At 40.0% G+C, this 12,772-nt stretch overlaps 1 protein-coding gene across 3 annotated transcripts in view; it reads right to left on the bottom strand.

Annotated features, from left to right (window-relative positions):
* LOC131925151 (contactin-associated protein like 5-1-like) overlaps positions 1–12,772 on the bottom strand; it is an 898,625-nt gene that overhangs the window by 350,823 nt on the left and 535,030 nt on the right. The gene's annotated exons all lie outside the window — the stretch shown is intronic.

The raw sequence follows: 12,772 nt of genomic DNA, 5'->3' as shown, positions 1-12,772 counted from the left end.
GTAATAAACAAGATAAACCAAGACAATTGGAAGAGAGAGGCAAGCAAAAACTTTGGGAGCCGCAGTGGGAAACAGATCTGCTAAAGTCTTGTAACTGTCAGAATTAAATGATACGATAACCATACGGATCCGCCTGCATTTCTGGGTAGTGGGGATCTCAGAGCTGAAGTCTACCTTTAGTTAGAGCTTCAGTGCTATTGCAGAGAGTTAAACAGAAGTGGGAGCACTCTGTAGAATGCTGTGTTTATTGTGGCACATAGTGTGGAAGGTTTATTCCTTTACATTTGAGAGTATGGAGGCCTTTGAAAGGAAAGGGACAAAAAGTAACAGTCCTGGAGATGACTGTCTGTGCTTCTCTCTGGGGATGGCCAGGAAGCTATCTCAACCTACAGAAACAGTTAAAGATTAATGCCTCCCCTAATTAACACGCAAGGAAATTCTACCTTTTCAGAAAGTGCCAAAGTCATCCTGAAGACGTTTACTAGTTAAGCCAAACCAATATAGTGTCCTTATAACAAAATCTGAGTAAGATACATCACCTCCCAACCTCCCACGCATCCCCACTAAACCCCTTCTAAAAAGTGTGGAAACAGTACTGTTTTGAACACCCTTGGCAGGTACTTCTCTCATCTTTTGTATCCTGCCGTTACCTTGCTTCCGAGCATCTCCTTTTTGCTTATTTTTATTTTTTCTCATGTTATGGTAGGAGTGCTTTTCTACATGTTTGAATGTGTACCACATGCACGTGTTCCTGATGCTGAAGGAAGCCTGAAAAGTGTATTGGATACCATGTAAGTGAAGTTACAGATGGTTGTGTGCCACCATATGGATGTTGGGAACTGAACCAATATCCTCTGCAAGAACAGCAAGTACTTTGAACTACTGAGACAACTTTCCAGCCCAACTTCTGAACATCTCTTACCCTGAGCTCACCTTCCCAAGGCTCCCATGAGGCTGCTTAGTTCATGCCTGTTCACTCTATCTTACCTACTACCCCCATGCAGATTCAAAGAGGTCCCAGTTATCACATGCCTGTTCCTGGAAGCCAACAAAGTGTTCATTTTTAAATATTCTTTTTACATTTGTTTATTTATTTACTTATTTAGTGGGTGTAAATGTGGTGGCAAGGGGCACATGCCATGGAGGATGTGTAGATGTCAGAGGACAACTTGAGGGAGTCAGTTCTTTCCTTCCACCATGTGGGTCTCTAGAATTGAACTCAAGATGTCAGCCTTAACAGCAAGCACCTTTACCACATGAATTTTCTACTGTCTCAACAATGCATTTATTGCTTTAACAACAGAAAAATAAGCAATGTCTTTTCTATGATTTCTTTTATGTTTTGTTTTGTTTTGTTTTGTTTTGTTCTTTTGTTTTGTTTTAGTTTTCAAGACATGCTTTCCCTGTGTAGTTTTGTTGCCTGTCCTGGAGCTTGCTCTGTAGATCAGGCTGGCCTCCAACACACAGAGATCTGCCTGGCTCTGACTCCTGAGTGCGGGGATTAAAAGCGTGCACCACCACCGCCTGGCTCTTTTAGTTATGATGCCAAGAAAAATGCAAATAGCCTGATTTTGGTGGTTTATACTATGGAACACAAGATCCCAACATCTGTTATGATCATAACTTCATGCATATAAGGAATTAAAAAGATCTGGTGACCTGCAGCGCACAGCACAACAAGAGGTGGAGGGAGTCCTGATGACATTGCTCTTTGGTTTCTCTTGTCCCCAGGACCCGCTTTCACTCCCAGACCTTCTGAGGACTGTTGTAAAGTGTGCTGCATTCTGTGAGACATGTCAAGAGTTCTCCAGGAAAATATTCATTTCACTCAGATTGGCTGGAGTTGAGATTCTGTTACTTTGAACTAACGGGATCTTAACTTTCTCTCGGAAACTCTCCAAGGTTGTGGAAGAAATAAATAGCTTAATCAGTAAAGTCTTTGCCTTACAAACATGTGGACCTGAGCTCAATAACCGAGAATCCACGTATGTGATGGTGGATGCTTGTAATGCCAGTGCCAAGGAGGCACAGGCAGTCCCATGTACTCACTGGCTGTCTAGTCTAGCCTGTTTGGTGAGTTCCAGACTGGTGAGAGTTCCTGTTTCAAAAGCAAAGTGAGTGGTGCCTGAGGAAGAACACCCAAGGGTGTCCTCTGGCCTCCACATGCACAGGCACACACAAGTGCATCTGTGCAACATCAACACAAAAAACATACAAGTAGGTATACATGCACACAAACTATAGATTTCTATCATTATAAAAGGACCCCAAGCCACATTTTTCCTACAGTATACACATTATGTTTTCAGTGCTATATTCTCAAGTCCATGTTGGATGTGGAGGAAGAGGGCTAGGGGCAAGCTGTCAAAAATACTAGCCTCTTTCAGCACATCTTTAATAAGCTTCCCACAGACCTCATATTAAAGGCTACAAAGTCATTTTTCTGTGGTTGCTTAAAGAGTCAATGATGTATTTCTGGAAGGGAAAAAACATATTTGGGAAATAGAAAAATCTAATATTCCTAGAATAAGGAGCAAAATGAATGAGAACATGCAGAGTTGCCTTACAGCAAGGTGCATTGGGGACCAGAGCAAAAAGATTAGAAAAGGTCATCTCAACACAGACACTTGATATCAGATTTCTAAGCCCAATTTGCTTATTTAAGAAGGCTGTTTCAGAAGCATGATTTACAATTCTTTCAGCAGTTCATTTTACCTGTTGTTTTGCTTCCTTCCTTCCCTCTTCTTGGCACAAACTGATTGTTTTAGAACCGAACACAGAAAGAGAATGTCCTAGAGCTAAAAGAGGGAATAAAGAGCATGTGTGGATATTGCTAGTCTCAGGCATGAGGCTATTAGTAAAAAATTGCCATGATGGAGAGCTGGGGAGGCAGCTCAGTGAGTAAAGTACAGGCAAAGAAGTATGAAGATCAGAGTTCGCATTCCTGGCACCCGTGTGATAGTCTAGACAAGACAGCCCACCTGTGATCTTTGCACCCAGGAGTTACAAACAGGAGATCCCCAGGGCAAGCTGACTAGCTAGAAAATAAAGTCCACCCATGGTGGTGTTGAGTGGGAAACTCTGCCTCTGGATACAAGGTAGAAGTCAATGATGGAAGATATCCTATGCCAACCTCTGACCTCCACATGCACACTAACCTGCAAAAAGTGAACCCAGACACATCAGGCAAAACTTCCCCTTACACACACTACACACACACACACACACACACACACACACACACACACACACACACAAACATGTAAAAGTTCTGGACAGATGTGGCTTCTCAGTGCAGTTTTTCATTATAAATATGTCAACTTTCTTTACTTCCCAAGAGCCCAGACAATCTAACAGTGGGTGTCTGACTTGAAGTGCATGGCAGATACACTGTGAAATGTCTTGTCCCTTGTAAGATCAGAATGCATAAGAGGTTAAGGAGATGATGTGGAGAATTCAAAGAAAACCTTACATATGGAAGGAGAAGAAAAATCAAAACGATAAAAAGAAAGATACAGTAACTCAAAAAAGAAAAACATACTTCCAACTCAATTTTTTTTTTCTGGGGCTGGGAAGATGGCTCTGTCTGTAGCAGCGCAGGCATGAAGACCTGACATTGAGTCCCAAAAGCAAGATGTGTCTATAAGGTTATGTCTAGGGAGGTAGAGACAAGCAGCCTCCTGGTGCTCACTGGCCTACCAGCAACATAGGACCCTTTTGTTCCCAATCATCAGGGAAAGGTCAGGGGAGCTCTCCATATGCAGCTTGTCTTTGACAGGGCCAGGCAGAAAGTTAGTCTGGGTGAAAGTATTATGAATACAAAATGATTTAATATAGTTCAGGAAAATGTAGCTTGCCAGTTTATTCATAATTTGGCAAGGTTCACAGAAGAAATATAATTTTGTGCCTTCTTTTAATAATTATATTGCCAGGTAATAGATCAAAATTCGTGGGTGACACTACACACCAGCAAAGTTCAAGCTTATGTCTTGATTGCTGTGTTTCCCTTTGAACTGTAGACTTACAGTTCAGCTTCCTAATGGACACACCACAGAAGAACCTTCAACCTTTGTGCATCTACCCCTGACTTACATATCTGTTGCTGCCCTCTGCTTCTGGGGTCCCTCCAGAATTTTCCCTGTCACCTGTAATACTCATTAGTTTCCTATCAACTTAGCACAAGCTAGGGTCATTTGGGAAGAGGGAACATCAATTGAGAAAATGCCTCAATCTGATTGTCTTGTAAGTAAGTCAGTAGGGCATTTTCTTGGTAAATGATTGATGTGGAAGGGATCAGCACACTTTGGGCTGTTTTACATCTAGGAAAGTGGTACTAGATAACAAAAAGAAAAATCAGGTATAGAAATCCATGGGAAGCAAGTCAATAAGTGACGTTCCACTATGGTCTCTGCTTCTGCTACTATTCCTGCCTCCCAGTTCCTGCCCTGCTTGAGTTTCTGCCTTGGCTTCCTTCAGTGATAAACTGCAACCTGTAAACAAACAAACAAGCAAAACAAACCCTTTCCTCCCCAGGTTGCTTTCTGTTACTGTGTTTTTCCACAGCAAGAGAAAGCTAATTACAACACTTTTTTGAGAGTTGCAGCATCCTTACCTCAAATCCTTGTTGGTGATGTGAACAAATCCTGCCGCCTGTATATCTGGAGTCTGCCTGGATCTGACCACTTTCCCTGGTTTCCCTGATGCTATGCGGGTGTGAATCACCAGGATTTCTCACAGGAACAGCTGTGGTTATCAGATAGCTTACACCCTTGACTTCTCTGCTCACTCGCCACTCAAAAGCAGAGAAAATGCTTCACTTACTTGAAGAACAATGCATTCCAATCAGCTTCAGTGAATCTGTTTTCTTCTGCTAAAATAAGCTGAAAAAGTCAACCGGTTCCTACTGACCTACACTGCACCCACTTAACTCTTTAAACTCACCTGTCTGTTCTCTCTTTTCTGTGTCTTCTCTGGCCCTGTTGTCATCCTGGTTTCCCTAAAGCATATTAGGGATGCTCCATTGTCAAACTTGACACTATTGCTATGCACAGGAAACTCTTCTAGATACTTGGACCCACTCCTGATCTTCTCATGTCTGCCCATATGTCACCTTCTCCATGAGGACTCTACCATCATGCTATTTCAAATTCTAACGTGTTGCCACTGAGTACCTCCAACCCTCTTTCACTGTCCCAGTTTTGTCTTTTAAAACGTTTTTGTGAGTTTAATAATTTGCTATTTAATTAATGGCTTTTTTTACCTTTAATTGTGAATGTGTGTGTGTGTGTGTGTGTGTGTGTGTGTGTGAGAGAGAGAGAGAGAGAGAGAGAGAGAGAGAGAGAGAGAGAGAGAAAGAGAGAGAGAGAGAAATTGGGTAAGTGTACATGAGTGTAGCTACCTGTGGAGGAAGCAAGAACAGGGTGTTGCATCTTTTGGTACCTTAGTTTCGGGGAATAGTGTGCTGCTCCACACTGCTGGAAAAAGCAATATGAACTCTTAACTGCTGAGCAGTATCTCCAGTTCCTGCTCTTCCTTTTATTTTCTTTTTTGTTCTTTATTTTCTCTCTTCCCCTGCCCTCTCTCCTCCTCTCCCCCTCTCTCCCCCTTCTTCTTTCTTTCTGTGCAAATACATATGAATGTGTGCATGTGAATGTAAACTCAGGCATGTGGAGGGCAAATCAAATGATATCCTTGACTGCTGATGTTCCATAGGTGTTGTTCTTTATGATCTGTTTTTGTTTCTCTATTTTTTTCTCTCTCTGTGCCCCATTGTGTGTGTGTGTGTGTGTGTGTGTGTGTGTGTGTGTGTGTAGTTTATTCATTTTTGTTCATTTCATTGGTTAGTGGTTAAATGGTTTGGGGTTTTGTTTTTCTATTTTGTTGTTGTTGTGTTGTTTTGATTTTGAGACAAGGTCTCTCATTGGCTTAGAACTCACCAAGTAGGCTAGGTTGTCTAGCCTGTGAGTTCCAGATATCTACCTTTCTCTACCTCCCAAATGCTGGGATTATAAGTGTGTACCATCACTTCTGGCTTAATTTATGATCAAACTCATGTCCTCATGCTTGCAAGGGGATCTAACTCAGGTCCTCATGCTTGTAGGACTTTGCCCTGTGAGCCATCTCCCCAGCTCTCATTCACGTTTCTCTAACAACACTCTGGAAGCTGTGCCTATCTGTGCATGATGTTTAGGATTTGTTATCTGCCCCCCTTGTTAAATAACCTAAGATCCACAAGGTGCTGCTTGCTGTCTCTGTCACTGCTATGATTTGGATTTTGTGTTGTTTTCCCACCGTGGTATGAAGTGATAGAATGTTTTGTCCTTAAAGTGCTACTATTGGGAGGTGGTGAAACTGGAGTGGGGCCTGGTGAGATCTCAGATCTTTGAGAATATATTCTCAGGAGGTAGTTCTAATTTACCCTCTTAGTTCTCAGGGGAACATTATTATAATAGAAGCAAGTCCAGCCTGTTCCTGCTTCATCATGTACTCACTTGCTAGTTTTTTCATGCACTCATGCATTTCTATCTACCCCATGAGGAGATGGAACCAAGGAAAAGCTCACATTGAGTTACCTGGACTCATAGCCTCCACAACTACTAAATAACCTCCTTTCCTATGTCAGTAGTGTATGTTGGCTATTTCATTATGATAATCATTATGATAAGGTAAAAATAAATGAATACATTCACAAACATTCCCTCAATAGCAAGGAGAGTAAGCATTTAACAAATGACTATTTCATTGATTCTTTTTCCTATTGTTCTTCCAGTTCACTGAGAGTTTTTGGACAGGGTTTCATTTATCCTGGTCTGGGCTGACCTTGAAATCGTTATACATCTGAGAATGACATCAAACTTACATTTCTCCTGCCACCAGGCCCAGTTTATGTGGGACTAGAAAGTGAACAATAGTGCTGTGGGATGATCCTTCCATGTGTTGTGAATATATGTTACTTTCATTGGTTAATAATGAAGTTGTTTGGCCTACAGAAAGGCAGGATAAAGTTAGGCAGGCCAATCAAATCGAAGACTCGGATAAAGAAGGTGTAGTCAAGGGACACATGAGCAAGCTGCCCAAGAAGCAAGATGCTAGAGGACCAGTAAAGGCCATGGACCATGTGGCAACACATAAATTAATAGAAATGGGTTGATTTAAATGTAATAGCTAATTAGTAATAAACCTGAGCTATTGGCCAAGCATTCTGTAATTAATATAAGCTTCTGTGTGTTTATTTGGGACACGGTGGTTAGGACAGAAAAACCCTACCTCCATTTACACAATAGGGCTTCATACATGCTAGGCCATACTCTTCCAACATAACTACGTCCCAGTCTATGATAGATGATGCTGATGAGGTGAATGAACACATACTCAGGTGAGTAAGAGCCAGCTGAACTGCCTTCTTTTGAGCTAGGCCTTGCTAGTAAGACACAGTGTAGCCAGCTTCTACTTCACCTACCTGACTGCTCCTGAGTCACACAGTAGAATGTGAATGAGAGACAGAACAGTGAAGAGATGGTACTGTAAGGAAGGAATGTAAGCTACATTCAAGGAGCTATGACCAAGATATCAGGCAGACTTAAAGGAGGAAAAACTCTTGTCACTCATTATTTCAAAAGATTCAGTCTGTTGTTGAGTGACTGCATTACGCAGGATATCAGGGTGGCAGGAGTCTGCAGTACTGAAGATTCTTTAATTTATGGTAAACAGAAATCAGAGGGAAAGGGGAATACCATGGCAGCTGGGGCTTAGTGACTTGCTATGCAAGCGTAAAGACCTGAGTTTGAATCGTTGGCACCCAAGAATAACCATGTACTCACCTGTAACTTAGCCCTATGAGGAGTAGAGTCAGGAGGATCACTGAGGCTTGCTGGCTGCCAGCCCAACTGGGTTCAGTGAGAGACTGAACCCTACTTCAAAGAAATAATGTGGAGACTGATTGGGCAAGATAGCCAACATCTTTCTCTGGATCATACACATATATGCATGGGGATATAGACTCTCACATACATGTGCTCATATACCACACAGATCTACACACATGCACAAAAACAAAGGAAGGGACCATGGAATTAATTTATCTAAGTAGAAAAGTTAAGATGGGTTCACAAACTGGCTCCTCCTTTGTGGTGTTTAGGGATGCAGATAAAGAATGCCTGATTTTGACTTCCCTGGCAATTGAATTGTGCTGTTGGGCTCCAACAACCTTATTACCTAAGGACTTATAAATAATTTCCCAGTATGTGTGCATGAGGGAAATTAAAGCTTCGGATGAAATATCTACTAACACTGATAATAACTGTGTATAATTTTTGCTTTAAAAATATAACTTTTTTTGGCTGGGTGTGGTGGTGGATGCATTTAATCCCAGCACTGGGGAGGCAGTGGCAGGCAGACCCCCATGAGTTCAAGGCCAGTCTGGTCTACAGAGCAAGATAGGACCAGAACAGCCAGGAAGGTTACACATAGAAATTCTGTCTCAAAAACAACAACAACAAATTACATTATTCCATGATTTTTGCTTGAGGTCTAACCCCACTTGGGTGTATCTCATTTTTCTACCATTCTTCTGTGAAAAGATCACACCCAAGTTCGTGGGTGCACTTTACTTTCTTCTGAGAGCTTCTCTTTTTCTTAATTCTTGTGCAATGAGCCTACATTAAAATATTCATTAAGTCCCAATTTCACTTTATAAACATACATTTATATTTTAACAGTGTAAAGTGTGCTATGAAATTCAACTTACCCACTTATCTTACCTTAAGTTTCATAATCTTTAACCAAATATTCAATGATAGATAACCTAAATATCCTAATTGTTTTTAAGTAAACATTATTTTTTTGTCTGGCCTTCTGCAAGTATTTCCTCAGAGACCACTGGATATTGGCTTTCTCAGAGGTTTGTCCTGCCATTAAACTCTAAATGGAATCTTGACATGTGTTCACAATCCCAACTGAGATTTGGTCTTTGTAGTATTGTTTTCCATTTTATAAGTGAAAAATATAAAAATTAGATAAAGGCAAAACAACAGCCCAGTAGTCAGGCCTCTAAGCTGCCATGCCTGAAATTGACATTCACACTGACTTTCTCCCTTTACCTCTGTCAGAGGCTCATCTTCAAATTGAGCTCCTGGAGTACATATTACGGCATCACTCTGACAAGGAGAAAGGAAAATCTTCACAGAGATCGCCAAGATTTTACTGATAGTAAATGAAGCTATCAGATTAGATTTCTTAAAGGTGTTTTGGGAGCTAGGGTAATAGTTCAGTTGGAAAACTGTAATGTTGGGGGGTTGGTTTTTGTTTGTTTGTTTGTTTTTAACTGTTTGGGGACTTACCACCTAGCTTCAAAATAAATACATGGAGACTTATTCTTACTTATGAATGATGCCTGGCCTTAGCTTGGCTTGTTTGCAGCCAGCTTTTCTGACTTAAATTCTCAGGTTTTTCTTAAAGCACATTTTTCCTCTGGGCTTTTTACCTTCCTTTATCCTACATATTTTTCTTTCGCTCTTCCTCAGTGGCTGGCTGGGTGGCTGGGTGGCTGGCTCCTGGTGTCCTCTTCTCCTCCTTTTCTCTCTCCTCTTTCCTCTCTCTTCTCTCGAGCCTATTTATTTTCTCTGCCTGGAAGCCATGCCTATTCATTCTCCTGCCTGGCTATTGGACATCCAGCTCTTTATTAGACCAATCAGATATTTTAGGCAAAGTAACACAGCTTTACAGAGTTAAACAAATGCAATATAAAAGAATGCAACATGTCTTTGTATCATTAAACAAATGATCAACAGCATAAACAAATGTAACACATCTTATACTAATATTCCACAACAGGAAACTGTCATGTAAACCTCAGGACATGAATTCAGTAATCCTCCAAACCTACATAAAATGTTTATATTGTGGGCGTGTTGGCACACACTGGCAACCTCAGTAATGGGAAGTGGAGGCAGGCATATCACTGAGGATTGCAGGACAGCCATCCTTGCTTATTCTTCCAGCCTCAGGTCCCAATTACAGACACTATCTCAAAAAAAAAAAAAAAATTGGAATGACACTCAATGTTTGCTCTCTGGCCTCCTCACACAGATGAAGAATACACACACACAAGTACACATACATATATGCGCACATGTATATGAACATACACACTCAAAAGAAATATTGGTACAAAGGGGTCTTTAACAATATAAAAATGACTTAATGGGAACTAATAAAATTTTATATGTATATATAATAAAATATATGCACTTACATATTATGTAAAAATGATAATGCACACAATTAATTCTATAAATTCCCTAAACAGGAAAGGCAGATTACAGTTTTATTTTCCCTTGTTCTTCATTACTAATTTGTGAAATCCTTAAGCTACAGTGACCAAAAGGCAGCCACTTCCATGGTCCTCAACTTTCCACTGTTCAGGTGGCAGACTTCTTCTACGTGTTTTATCTGAGTTACTGTAGTTTATTCCCTGTCCTTAATACAAATATTTAAAAACAATACCAATTAGACTGTCTACTTTCTGAAGAGCTGCACAAGTGATTGCAGGTCATGTAAAAGAAGCTGTTAAACCTGAAGTTATCAGTGTTGAAACTATACACACTGTTGTTATGGTTAAGAGACACATGAGAGTTCTTTATATTCAGCAATAAAGAAAACTTTTGGAGTTCTACTAAAAGGTGGGCTACTAGCTCCCAACATCCTCTAAGCAGATCAAGATCTATTCAGCATGCCTCTGTGCTCTCTGGATGTCTTTTGAGTGACCCACTGTGGACAGTGTGAGGCCTTGACTTATGACCCAACACAAGTAGTAGGTGCCCAAGATTCCATCACTCAACACCTTAAACATGTTCCTCCTGCATGCAACTGTTCTGTCCAGGAAATTTCTAAACATAGTATCAAAATTCAAGTAACCAGACAAAGTATCAATTTTGGGGGTTAAAGAAAAGTATGGTACTGAAAGAAATAAAGACCTAAGTAAATCTCTCTAGACCAGGAGCTTCTTGTGATATAATCTGCATCACTCTGGAAATCAATTAGAATTATTGAATTTTAAAAAAAGCATAAATTTTAATTAAACGTATTTGCAATATAATAAAATTATGACTCAACATCAGCTGTTAATGTCAGGAGGAACCTTAATTAGGGTCTTAAACTGCTACCAAATTAATAACCTAATAATCAACACTAATATTTTCAATTTTCATATTTTATACTTCATGTGTAACAAGGAATATGACATATTTTCTTCCTAGACATGCCACATTTCTAAAATAAGAAATATGACTTTTCTCTTATATCAAAATAGTAATCGCAACATTTATATAATTATTTTTCATTTATAATTTATGTAGTGGGTAGCCATTCCAGCTTTGATCTGGAAGTTCCAACCCCGATTGAGACTTTGCAACTGTCACACCTAGAAGACGGGGCCAAGGGAGGCACCTGGAGACCCGAGATCTGGATGGGCCCCGCTCTCTCTGTTCCGGGACCCTGGACTGTGGAGGTGGGCTAAGCAGAGCTCCAGAGAACACCGCTGGACTGCGATACACCTTCCCCAGACCCCGCGACCTACCTATCCCTTAATTTGTAAGTTATGCCATTAAATAAATCTCCTTTTAACTACATGGAGTGGCCTTAATAATTTCACCAATATCTTATGACAATATGCCCTTATTTTGGTTTTTGTAATTTTCAATTTAACATGTCTGAGAAAACTCACATAGATCTCAAAGTATAATCTTCCTAAGACAGAATGATATTCACTGAAATTAAATAATCATTTTCTGGATTTTAAGCTTTATTTACATAAACAATGTAACATTAATGTAATAGTTGATGTATTGAGAAAGTAAATAGAACATAGTTTAAAAGTGTTTTTTAAATATCCAAAGGTATATACTTAAAGTGAGTTAGACATTAAACTTTTTAAAGTTCCTTTAGACATGATTAAGGGAACCTACTAGGCTTAGGAATATATTTATCTGTGTGTGTGTAAATAATTTGAATGTTTTAAAAATGGGGTTTTGAATTCCTTGTTTTAAGAAATTCAATTTAGCTTTGTATGTTGGTGGGTGTTTGTGCAAGTGTGTGAGTGTGGGGGAGGTATGTGTGCACATGTATGCACGTGTGTAGAGAATTGAAAAAGAATCACAGACACCATCGTCAAGTTTATTTTGGTTTTTTTTATTGTTAGTTTATAGTTATTTACTTTAATTTTTTATGCTCTCCCTTGCCTGGAGCTTACCAAACAGCTGGGCTGGCCAGCCAATGAGACTCAGTGATCAGTCTAGCTGTCTCCCCAGAAATGGGATTACAAGTACAAGGCACCTAACTTGTTGCTTTGCACATGGATTCTGGGTATTAAATTCAGGACTCTGTACTTACAAGGCAAGTGCATTACCAACTGAGCCAGCCCTCATCATTTCCTCTTTTTTCTATAAAGAAGACTGTTTCCACTTTACTTTCAGATATCAAGTCATCTTGTAAACACTTCTGTCAAATCCTGGTCACTAGGGATATAAGCCAATCCCTCAGCCAACTGTGGCTAAAGGAAATAATTCTCTGTTTTTCCCAAGACTGAGATATCCCCCCTCTTTCTCTCTCTCTCTCTCTCTCTCTCTCTCTCTCTCTCTCTCTCTCTCTCTCTCTCATTTCCCTCTTGCATTAGCTGGTGTTCACATCTTCTTGATCTGTATTTTGTAATGACTATTCTCTTGTTTTAGGGCTTAGATACTTATCAAAAAGATTTATTCATTTATTCTTTTTTGAG

This window comes from Peromyscus eremicus, chromosome 15 (assembly GCF_949786415.1).
Source record: "Peromyscus eremicus chromosome 15, PerEre_H2_v1, whole genome shotgun sequence".
Classification (NCBI taxonomy): Eukaryota; Metazoa; Chordata; class Mammalia; order Rodentia; family Cricetidae; genus Peromyscus; species Peromyscus eremicus.
The sequence above is the reverse complement of the archived record's forward strand: the minus strand, read 5'-3'. Positions and strand labels throughout refer to the sequence as shown.